Below are 12,637 nucleotides of genomic sequence, written 5' to 3'. Positions count from 1 at the left end.
GCTTCTAAATGTATTCTCGTTGAGTTTGCGTAGCATTTACTGGGTGTGCTCCGCTAAAGCATATGTTATCTTCGTCTATTGTGTGTGTTCTCTGCTCCAATCCTAACCTTGTCACCTGATCTGTTAGGATGTCCAGATTAATGCTGTTACGGACCCGTGTCTACTGTTGTCATTGTGGCTTCTACATAGGATAGCACTCTGCATTCATTTTTCAATGTGTGCGTTATATTAAAGGGGTACTCTGGTGGAAAACAATTTTTTTTTCTTATCAACTGGCTCCAGAAAGTTAAACAGATTTGTAAATCACTTCTCTTAAAAAATGCTCCAAAGGAAGTTGAGTTGTTCTTTTCTGTCTGACCACAGTGCTCTCTGCTGACACCTCTGCCTGAGTCAGGAACTGTCCAGTATAGGAGCAAATCCCCATGGCAAAACCTATCCTGCTCTAGACAGTTCCTGACATGGAAAGAGGTGTCAGCAGAGAGCACTGTGGTAAAACTGAAAAATAACTACTCAACTTCCTGTGGTGCATACAGCAGCTGATAAGTACTGGAAAGATAAAGCTTTTTTTAATGGAAGTAATTTACATATCTGTTTAACTTTCTGGCACCAGTTGATTTGAGAAAAAAAAATTATAATTCACCAGAGTACCCCTTTAAAGGGGTACCCCTTTAAAGGGGTACTCCAGTGGAAAACGTTTTCTTATAAACCAACTGGTGCCAGAAAGTTAAACAGATTTGTAAATTACTTCTATTAAAAAATCCCAGTCCTTCTGGTACTTATCAGCTGCTGTATAATACACAGGAAGTTCTTTTCTTTTTGAATTTCCTTTCTGCCTGACCACAAGTTCTCTCTGCTGACACCTCTGTCCATGTCAGGAACTGTCCAGAGTAGGAGCAAATCCCCAAAGCAAACCTCTTTTTGCTCTGGGCAGTTCCTGACTTGGACAGAGGTGTCAGCAGAGAGCACTGTGGTCAGGCAGAAAGGAAATTCAAAAAGAAGAAAACTTCCTGTATATTATACAGCCGCTGATAAGAAGTACTGGAAGGATTGGGATTTTTTAATAGAAGCAATTTGCAAATCTATATATATGTAGCAAAGAGATAGGAAAACGGAGCAACTCACCACACCGACCCAGGTATTCTTATGTAAGTGGTTTCTTTATTCCATGTCTTCAAACATAGGAAACGAGCAGGGGAGAGTGAACGTGGGACGCGGGGGTATCCTCTCGGTGACGGGACCGTTTGGCTGATTTTATAGTGTATGTTTGGTGTGTACACTGGAATGTATGCCCAGGACACTGGCAAGTGTAAGACAAGGGCCAACAGGAGACCTTTAACATACATCAGGTTGATAAGACAATATTAAAAATGTTTGGTATATACTCCAGGAATACTTATTCTTAATGGATCAAGCAAAAGAGCAGCCATAATACTGTATGAACAGAGCTTCACAAAGACAGTTTAAGCTGTGATACTTCACATATTTGAGATATATAATTTAATTTTTATTTATTTATTTTATTTTTTTATATCATGAGCGGCACTATATGTGAAACTGGGTGAGAAACAGGATATTGAGTGGGTTGTATGCACATGATTCTGCTCTTACTCACTCCTGACAGGCATTGACGTTTTATACAGGTGTCTGGTTTCATTCAATCTTTTATTGATGGCAGCGATCAGAATGGCGGTAAATACTGGATAGGTATAGAGGTGCACAATCTGTCCTCAGTATATGTGCAGTATATACGATTGTACCTTTTTATTCTTTCCTTGCTGTAAAAAAAAAAGACTGGTCTTTAATGTTGTGTAAATGGGCAGAGCTTCAGTGTAGCAGTCCTCGTAGTTATATGGAAAATGTACATTAATTACCACAATTAAAAAAAATTTATGAAAAATAAGTGAAAGAAGAACTGCAGTGAGATAGAAGTGTAGTAAAAATTAGGATTAGAATATATAAACAAAATATTGGTAGCAATATGATTACTGCGTTTTTGGAGAGAGTGATGATTTAGTATAGACAGCGTGGTAATAGTAGCAGTATTGTTGCTAAATAAAGTAGCAGTTCTTTAGTAAATAAGCTGTGATTAATGATTCTAGATGAACGTAATCTCTCAATTTGTAAATAGATACAACTCATAGGGCAGTGTTTCCCAACCAGGGTGCCTCCAGCTGTTGCAAAACTACAATTCCCAGCATGCCTGGACAGCCGAAGGCTGGGAGTTGTAGTCTTGCCCAGCTGGAGGCACCCTGGTTGGGAAACACTGTCCCAGGATATAATAATGCACAGCTTCAAAAACATAAAGGGAACACTTAAACAACACAATGTAACTCCAAGTCAGTCACACTTCTGTGAAATCACACTGTCCACTCAGGAAGTAACACTGATTGACAATCAATTTCACATGCTGTTGTGCAAATGGAACAGACAACAGGTGGAAATTATAGGCAATTAGCAAGACACCCCCAATAAAGGAGTGGTTCTGCAGGTGGTAACCACAGACCACTTCTCAGTTCCTATGCTTCCTGGCTGATGTTTTGGTCACTTTTAAATGCTTGGCGCTGCTTTCACTCTAGTGGTAGCATGAGACTGAGTCTACAAGCCACACAAGTGGCTCAGGTAGTGCAGCTCATCCAGGATGGCACATCAATGCGAGCTGTGGCAAGAAGGTTTGCTGTGTCTGACAGCATAGTGTCCAAAGCATGGAGGTGCTACCAGGCGACAGGCCAATACCTCCGGAGACGTGGATGAGGCCGTAGGAGGGCAACAATCCAGCAGCAAGACAAATACCTCTGCCTTTGTTCAAGGAGGAGCAAGGGGGAGCACTGCCAGAGCCCTGCAAAAGGACCTCCAGCAGGCCACAAATGTGCATGTGTCAACTCAAACGGTCAGAAACAGACTCCATTAGGGTGGTATGAGGGCCCAACGTCCACAGGTGGGGGTTGTGCTTACAGCCCAACACCGTACAGGACATTTGGCTTTTGCCAGAGAACACCAAGATTGGCATTTTCACCACTGGCGCCCTGTGCTCTTCACAAATGAAAGCAGGTTCATACTAAGCACGTGACACACGTGACAGAGTCTGGAGATGCTGTGGAGAACATTCTGCTGCCTGCAACATCCTCCAGCATGACCAGTTTGGCGGTGGGTCAGTAATGGATGTGGGGGTGGCATTTCTTTGGGGGGTCGCACAGCCCTCCATGTGCTTGCCAGAGGTAGCCTGACTGCCATTAGGTACTGAGATGAGATCCTCAGACCCCTTGTGAGACCATATTCTGGTGCAGTTGGCCCTGGGTTCCTCCTAATGCAAGACAATGCTAGACCTCATGTGGCTGAAGTGTGTCAGCAGTTCCTGCAAGAGGAAGGCATTGATGCTATGGACTGGCCCGCCCGTTCCCCAGACCTGAATCCGATTGAGCACAACTGGTACATCATGTCTCACTCCATCCACCGCCGCCACGTTGCACCACAGACTGTCCAGGAGTTGGCGGATGCTTTAGTCCACGTCTGGGAGGACATCCCTCAGGAGACCATCCACCACCTCATCAGGAGCATGCACAGGCATTGTAGGGAGGTCATACAGGCACGTGGAGGCCACACACACTACTGAGCCTCATTTAGACTTGTTTTAAGGACATTACATCAAAGTTGGATCAGCCTGTAGTGTGGTTTTCCTCTTTGATTTTGAGTGTGACTCCATATCCAGATCTCCATGGGTTGATAAATTTGATTTCCATTGATAATTTTTGTGTGATTTTGTTGTCAGCTCATTCAACTATGTAAAGACTAAAGTATTTCATACGGTTAGTTCATTCGTTCAGATCTAAGATGTGTTATTTTAGGCTGCTTTCACACTATAAAATTGATCCGTTTATAAACGTCCGTTATAAAAAACCTGAAAATCGGCTGTTAAACAGCCGTTACAAAAGCCCATAGGGCCGTTAGAGAATCCCATTATAGTCTATGGGATTTTTACATTATCAGTTATTAATAACTGACATTATTTTGTGACGGAAGATAGTAACGGGAGAAACAGTGCATGTACTATTTCTTCCGTTCACTCTCCCGTCACAAATTAACGTCCGTTATTAATAATGGGCAGTATTTTTATATATATTTATTTAGTGCACTGCAACATAAGATGAAGGACTGCAAGGCCCGTAATGCCCGTTGATGTTAGCGAGGTCTCTCCGCTGGTTCTGATATCTGATGATGTGGAGAGGCTGTAAGGCAATGATATTCAAATGTAGGAAGAAGGACTGCAAGTCCCGTAATGACTGCTGGTGTTAGCAAAAATTCTCTGCTGTTCTAGTGGCCAGTGATGTGGAGAAGCTATAAAGCCACTAAAAGATATTCACGTACTATAATGCATTGGTAAGCAGGGTCCCGATAGCAGATATTGTCGCCGCCTCCAGACTGGATGATGGCAATAGGTGAATAATGGCATCCTTGTGGGTGAGAAGCGCGCGTCTTTGCATACAAGGATTATACATATACGTATTAAAGGAGTATTCCAGTGCAAAATAATTTATCCCCTATCCTGGACGGGACCGCGGCAGTCTGCAGGAAGTGAAGTTTTGTCCCCAGCAGAAAGCCGCAGCAGACACGCCCCCTCCATGTATCTCTATGGTGTACATGGAGGGGGGGGGGGTGTCGGCCGCCGCATCATGCAGGGACGGAACGCCTCCTTTCCAGCATACTGCTGCGACCCCGTCCAGAAGATCCTGGGGGGCTCCAGCGCTCTGACCCCCCGCAATCTATAACTTATCCCCTATCCTTCAGATAGGGGATAAGTTATATTGCACTACAGATCTCTATTAAATACACTGGACGCGTTTCGGGGCAAGAGCCCTTCCTTCAGCAGTTCATTTCGTACTGTATAATGCATGTATTATGTATAGTAAATGTCTTAAAACTGTGGACCTCCAGCTGTTCCAGCCTTTAGCTGTCAGGGCATGCTTAGTGTTATGCACCTCTGGAGGTCCGTAGTTTGGAGACCACTGGTGTAAAGCATAGGGTCTGAAGCAACAGTCACGTTAACATGGTTACGGAGGTGGCTTCAGTTGTATGTTTACAATGGACCTACATAAAACTGATTCGTGAGTTAAAAAATGAACAGGGATATTACTGGGAAGTAAGTCAGCTAGATCACCTATCCCAAACAGTGTTGCTTTTCCAAAGTGGTAAGGCATAGTGGTCACCATTTTATCTATCTATGTAAAAGTTACATGCACACCATGCCAGTGTCCTGTGTTAGGCTACATTCTCATCACTATTTTGCCATACTGTTTTGAATCCTTTGTTTTATTTTTATTTTTTTTACTTTATACCTGAAAAACTGGGTGCAATCGTGTGCTCATACAGTTTGCATTGACTACAATGTTGTAACAAGTTCTTTTTTGTTTATTTTTTTATTTTTTTTTTATATAAAGGACACCAAACCCTTTGTAAAACGAAAAAAAAAAGCAGATAACAGATGAGTACAAAAACTTACACAAACTGATACATCTTTTTGTGTAACTTTTTATATGGGTGGTCAATGTATTAGGCTAGGTTCAGACTACGGAATCTCCAGGCAGAAAATTTCAGTCGGCGCTAGGACCGCGCGGACACTGCAGTCTCCAATAGACTGCAATGTGTTCCGCGCGGATTTCCGCCTGAAGAAAGAGCAACCCCTTTCTTCAGGAGGAAAATTTCTAAGCGGATTTTGTGAACTTTGTGAATTTGTGAACGGAAAATCATTCACTACACTAGACATTTTAGAAAGCGGAATTTCCGCCTGCAATTTCAAAGCAAAATTGCAGGCGGTAATTCCGTAGTCTGAACCTAGCCTTAGACAAGCAATACAGTCCTGTGGTCAGTCTTGTGGTAAGTCCAAAAATACTGAGGTTTTTTTTTTCTTTCAACTTAACCCCTTAAGGACCAGTTTTTTGTTTTTTTTATTCGATTTTTTTTTTTCATTTTTGCACTTTCGTATTTTCCACCTCACCTTCTAAAAATCTGAACGCTTTCAATTTCGAACCTACAAACCCATATGAGGGCTTATTTTTTGCGCCACCAATTATACTTTGATGTCAATTCAATAATTTCACCATAAAATTTACAGCAAAACCAGAAAAAAAAATATTTGCGGGGCAAAATTGGAAAAAAATTTTTTGGGGGGGATTCCAATTCTACACAGTGCACTTTTCAGTAAAAATAACACCATATCTTTATTTTGTAGGTCCATACGGTTGCAAAGATACCTAATTTATATTGGTTTTATTTTATTACTTTAACTACATGCATCAAAATTTGTATGTTTAAAATTGTCATCTTCTGACCCCTATAACTTTTTTTTATTTTTCCATATACAGGGATGTATGAGGGCTCATTTTTTGTACAGTGAGCTGAAGTTTTTAGTGGTACCGTTTTTGTTTTGATGAGACTTTTTGAGCGCTTTTTATACATTTTTTTAGGGTATACAAAGTGACCAAAAAGAGACTTTGGAATTCATTAACCATGCGGTTTAATTAACATTTTTATAGTTCGGACATTTATGCACTCGGTGATACCACATGTTTGTTTTTATTATGTTTATATATTTTTTATATGGAATTTGGGAAAAGGGGGGTGATTCAAACTTTTAATATGGGAGGGGTTAATAGGTGTGTTTTTTTTTTGTTTTTTTTAACTTTTATTTAACCTTTTTTTATTATTTACACTTTATTAGTTCCTTAAGGGGACTTTTAGGAGGAATCATTTGATCCTTCATACAGATCAATGTGGTTCCATTGAAGATCTGTGTGCTCTGTGCTTGGCTTTATCAATCTCTTGTTAAATCGATTATTAAAGCTCTCGACTGTTCTAGAGTACCCTGTACATGAGTCAGTGTTTCCCAACCACCCTTTGGCTGTCTGGGCATGCTGGGAGTTGTGGTTTTGTAACCGCTGAAGGATCCCTGGTTGGTAAACACTGACATGAGTAGACAGTATCTCTTTGCCCTTGCTGTCTGCTACCTAGCATACCATGGCATAATAGTACAGGTAAGTATGCGTAAGTATCCATGGGGGAGCAGCTGGGACCGCACCAGTAATGACAGGGCACAGTGATCCCGCTGCTAAAATATAAATAATCATACAGCCCTGTATATAGAGAAAAAAAGTTATTGGGGTCAGAAGAGGACAATTTTAAGCATAGACTAATTTTGTTTAAAAAAAAATAATGTGTTTTTATAGTAGCACAATAATTGAAAATAGAAAAACGTTATAAATTGGATATCGTTTTAATGACTTTGACCTACGGAATGAAGATAATGTCATTTTTACCGTAAAGTGCACTGTGCAAAAACAAATCCAAAGTTGCAAATCTGCTTTGTGTACAGTTCTGATATGAGATGTTGTGTACAAGGTGACCTGAACACAATTTTGGCAGTTACTGCATTTGTACCACTGGATGAATGGTGTTACACGTGTTGCGAGAATTGATAGGTGTGGTTTTGTTTTTTGTAGCCTTAGGGTATCAGTATGTGAGGCACACTCTCCTCCTTCACATGCCATGCCTTTCTGCACAACAGATATTTTTCCCATGACATGTAGCCTCTAACATAATGGTTTAAGTCCCTTGATACAGAAAAGAATAATTAAAATAAAGCTCTTTCCGTTGCACAATCTGATGTTCAAAATAGTAAGGCCTATTGGGCACTTGGTAGCAGGAATGACAAGGATCAAGCATAAGGGTTTGCTAGGATGAAATATGCCGCCTACCAGCAGGAAGTGACCGTGGCACAACTGCTACCTTTATGGGCACTCCAGGGCTATGTTCACACCCTGTTTTTTGGGACTATTTGTTAAAAAAAAAATACATATTTATGGGAAACAGTCGGTCAGTTCACATGTGGCACAAAGGACTTCTGTGACTTTTTTTTTTTTTTTTTAGGCCAGGTTTCCACGCATGTTTTTTTTCTGGCAGTTTTTGGAATACTGCCACTGCATTTTTTGAGCCAAAGTCAGAAGTGGATTAAAAAGGAATTGGAAATATAAAGGAAGAACCTAGACTTCTCCTTTTCTACTTGATTTTTGGCTCAGAAAAAAACAAAAAACCTGTGTGGAAACCAAACCTTGGTACTCGAGGGAAGTAAAACTTACACATGATAGGGGAACAGTGTCTGATTGCGGGTGGCCCGAATGCTGGGGCCCATAGTCTCCTGAGCAGGGCCTGGCTACTCGCCCATCTTCAGCATGCTTTGGCCCCCACCCTTAGAGATAAGCTTGAGTGACAGCAGGGTCTCTTCTCAGCCTGGTGATTGGCTGAGCACTTTTTTGAGGGAATATTTGCATCCCCCCCCCTCCCCCCCCCAATTTTTTTTTCGATTTTGCAAATAATTGTATATTGACATTTGCTGTAGGCCAAAAAAAGAGCCCTGACAGATGTGGCACCTCTCAGTTCACTCTCTGCATGCCACGATCGATTGTTGATCCTGGCATGCAGAGGGTTACACTGCTGGGATCAAATTGAAGTCTGATGTGGGCAGTTGCAGACAGGTGTATGCTGTAAGATTCAGCTGACACCTGCGGCATATAGCTCCTAATCCCAGTCTATAGTCAATGGGGGAGATTTATCAAAATCTGTGCAGAAGAGAAGTCAACCAGTTACCCATACCAACCAATCAATTGTTTTGTTTTTTTTTTTGGTTTTTTTTCAGAGGCCTTTTCAAAAAATGAAATTTGGTTGCTATGGGCAACTGGTCAACTTTTGATTTGCACAGGTTTTGATAAATCTCCCCCTAATGACCACAGAGCTCCTAAAGTTTGTACAGTCAACTCTGTCAGAGTCAGGAACTATCCAGAGCAGTAGGGTTTGCTATGGGGATTGGTTAGTGCTTTGGACAGTTCCCGAGACTTGGTGCAAGTAGAGAAGAGCCAGGCGATACCAGAGTCAAATGCTTTTATTTCAATGAGGCTTAAGACCTTTCCAAACTCAAACTAGTGATGTCAACGTGTTTCTGATGTAAACATGCCTTTTATTCATGATAAAGGAAAACGCGTTGCCATCAGTTTTTCTCCCATAGACCTCCATAGTTATATTTATTTTTTTATTTCCCTGCTAAAACATATGTGTAAATCTTTTCTTTTACCATCAGATAAAAAAATAAAAACATAGAAAACAATCCAAATGTAATAGCCAATATGGCTGCACTTCCTCTTACTTTTAGAAATAGATGCCAAAATATTGACATACTCTAGTATCTCTAAGGGTGCATTCACACCACGTTTTTGCAATACAGTTCCCGTATACGTTTTCAATGTGAAAACCGCACGGAACCGTATTGATAACCATATGTATTGACTCTCCATTGAAAACCGTATGCCAAACGATGCATCAGGTTGTGTCCGTCTTGCATCCTGGTAAGGTTTTGTCAGTTTTTTTTCCCGTACCCAAAACCGTAGCCTACCACGATTTTTGGTCCGGGTGAAAAACTGTATTAAACCGTATACGTTTTTTTTTTTAACATGGGAGTCAATGGGAACAGTACAGAACTGTATGTGCGTACGGTTCCATCCGGTTTTCACCATAAGGTTTTTGACTTTGCACAGTTTTTTTTTTCTTGGAATTTCAATCAAACAAGTGAAACTTTATTCATAATGGAGTGAAAAGTTAAAAACTTATACTTTTTTCCCTTAAAAAACGGATGCAACCGGACATCTTTTTTTAAAACCGTATACGGTTTTTAACTGTATACGGGTTAAAATTTGTACACACATTTGATACAGTTTAGTCAGGTTTTGAGGAATCCGTTTTTCATCAAAAACCTGATACGGGAACTGTATTGCAAAAACGTGGTGTGAATGCAGCCTAAGTTATATATTCTTTTCACTTTCTAACTTTTTTTTCTCCAGATCCTCATTTTTTTTAGAGTCTTCTGTCTTCTTCCAGCTGTTACCTTTGTCCAATTGCAGGACTTAGTCTATGTTCACATGGTGGAATTTACCGGCAGGATTTCAATAGGATTCTGCTGCACTGTGCACATTCTGAGCGGTCCTAGTGCTGCCAAAGCAAGCAAATGTTCGGAATGTTCGCCTTTGTTTTCCCAGGCAGATATTCTGCACATTTTAATCCATGTGAGCATAGCCTTAGCCGTGTGAACGTAGTCTGAGGCTCCTTAGACATATTCTGGGGCCTTCTGGTGCCACCAGGCAGAGAGTGAAGTGCACGGTTGTGGGCTTCTCCTGGCTCCTTCTAATGATCTGTGAGATTCTGAACCCCTAGACCCTGACTGATCAAAGCTTTTCACATGTGTCTGTGACATGTCAAAAGTTTTGTTACATGACAGGGACACATCTGCTAAATGGTAATTATGGAAATAAATGTACAGACTTTTGCTGCGCCTATAATAAAATATGGTACCGTATATACTCGAGTATAAGCCGACCCGAGTATAAGCCGAGGCCCCTAATTTCAACCCAAAATCCCAGGAAAAGTTATTGACTCGAGTATAAGCCTAGGGTGGGAAATACATCATCCCCCCCTGTCATCATCCAGACCCCCGTCATTAACATCCTCATAATCATCACCGCCTGTCATCATCCAGACCCTCATCATCATCACCTGTCATCATCCCCTTGCCATCATCCCACACCCCCCCCCTTCATCATCCCCTTGTCATCATCCCCACCCCCCTTCATCATCCCCTTGTCATCATCCCACACCCCCCCTTCATCATCCCCTTGTCATCATCCCCACCCCCCTTCATCATCCCCTTGTCATCATCCCACCCCCCCCCTTCATCATCCCCTTGTCATCATCCGCCCTCAGTGGTCTTCAACCTGCGGACCTCCAGAGGTTTCAAAACTACAACTCCCAGCAAGCCCGGGCAGCCATCGGCTGTCCGGGCTTGCTGGGAGTTGTAGTTTTGAAACCTCTGGAGGTCCACAGGTTGAAGACCACTGCGGCCTTCGACATCATCCAGCCCCCTCTCACCCCCTTTAGTTCTGTACAGTAATCGCCTCCGCTCGGCGCTGGTCCGGTGCTGCAGGGCTGTCCGGTGGGGAGGTCGTCCGGTGGGATAGTGGTTCCGGGCTGCTATCTTCACCGGGGGCGCCTCTTCACCACGCTTCGGGCCCAGAATAGAGGCGTTGCCTTGACGATGACGCAGAAGTACGTTGGTAATGAACGTACCTCTGCGTCGTCGTCAAGGCAACGCCACTATTCTGGGGCCGGGCCCGAAGCGCTTAGAAGAGTCCTCCCCGGTGAAGATAGCAGCCCGGAACCACTATCCCACCGGACAACCTTCTCACCGGACAGTCCTGCAGCACCGGACCAGCGCCGAGCGGAGGTGAGTACTGTACAGAACTAAAGGGGGTGAGAGGGGGCTGGATGATGTCGAAGGCCGCAGTGGTCTTCAACCTGCGGACCTCCGGAGGTTTCAAAACTACAACTCCCAGCAAGCCCGGACAGCCAATGGCTGCCCGGGCTTGCTGGGAGTTGTAGTTTTGAAACCTCTGGAGGTCCGCAGGTTGAAGACCACTGCGGGTGGAGAGTTCACTCGAGTATAAGCCGAGGGGGGTGTTTTCAGCATGAAAAATCGTGCTGAAAAACTCGGCTTATACTCGAGTATATACGGTAAATGTTGCCAATTCTTATAGTCTTGTGACCATCTGAATGCTGGAATTCACCTTGTGCCTGTGGCCAGATTTAGATATACCAATGTGTAATCCTGAGGCCTTCTTATGTATATCCCAGAAGTAGTGGTTTCCAGCCGCCTCTCTGATGTCCCACTTTGTGTAAAGGTCAGGCTTGGAGGGGAGCGCTGTGTGCTACCATTTCTATAATAAGCAATGCAACCCAATGCCAGAGAGTCTGGCTGTGAAACAGAATACAGCCCTATAAGGATTTCAGGCATGTGAGAGGATTTCCAGTACAGGATGTCTCTTTATGAGACAGTTCATCATGGCTCCTGTTTTCCTTCTACATGTCACATAGTAAAAACACTGATACACCTGGCCATGTCGGTTTACCCAGATGTGTGTACAACCAAAGGTGAAAGGTTAAGGGTAAGTTTACATGGCAAACAGGATTTCTGCCATGAATTTGCCTTGATACAGTATTGCAGATTCACAAGTGGAGTACCCCTATCAAGTTCAGGTTTTTTTGTTTTTTTTTCGGACACTCATTTCAAACTATGAATGCGCACACACACACACAGACAGACACACACACACAATAGATATATATATATTAAAATTATAGAAAGTTTAAATAAAACTTAAAGGGGTAGTCTGGTGGAAAACGTTTTTATTTATTTATTTATTTTTAAATCAACTGGTGCCAGAAAGTTAAACAAATTTGTAAATTACTTCTATTAAAAAATCTTAATCCTTCCAGTACTTATTAGCTGCTGAATACTACAGAAGAAATTATTTTCTTTTTGGAACACAGAGAATTACTATTGCTTTTCCTCACCCCCAAGGTTTAGGTAGGAAGACCAGGCAATGGCAGCTACTCAGCTGGTCAGAAATAGCAAGAAATAAAGTGTGTACCAAACTTTATTATTCTTATCTTTACTATTCATATGTCCATTAAACATATGGCATGATGGCCTATGTGACAAGTTAAAATAGCTGCTGAAGAGACTGCTTCCATTTAATGTAAAGAACAT

At 42.2% G+C, this 12,637-nt stretch overlaps 1 protein-coding gene across 3 annotated transcripts in view; it reads left to right on the top strand.

The window, feature by feature from the left end:
• Nucleotides 1–12,637, top strand: part of LIMS1 (LIM zinc finger domain containing 1) — a 100,217-nt gene that overhangs the window by 44,771 nt on the left and 42,809 nt on the right. The gene's annotated exons all lie outside the window — the stretch shown is intronic.

This window comes from Hyla sarda, chromosome 2, assembly GCF_029499605.1.
Source record: "Hyla sarda isolate aHylSar1 chromosome 2, aHylSar1.hap1, whole genome shotgun sequence".
Classification (NCBI taxonomy): Eukaryota; Metazoa; Chordata; class Amphibia; order Anura; family Hylidae; genus Hyla; species Hyla sarda.
The sequence above is the reverse complement of the archived record's forward strand: the minus strand, read 5'-3'. Positions and strand labels throughout refer to the sequence as shown.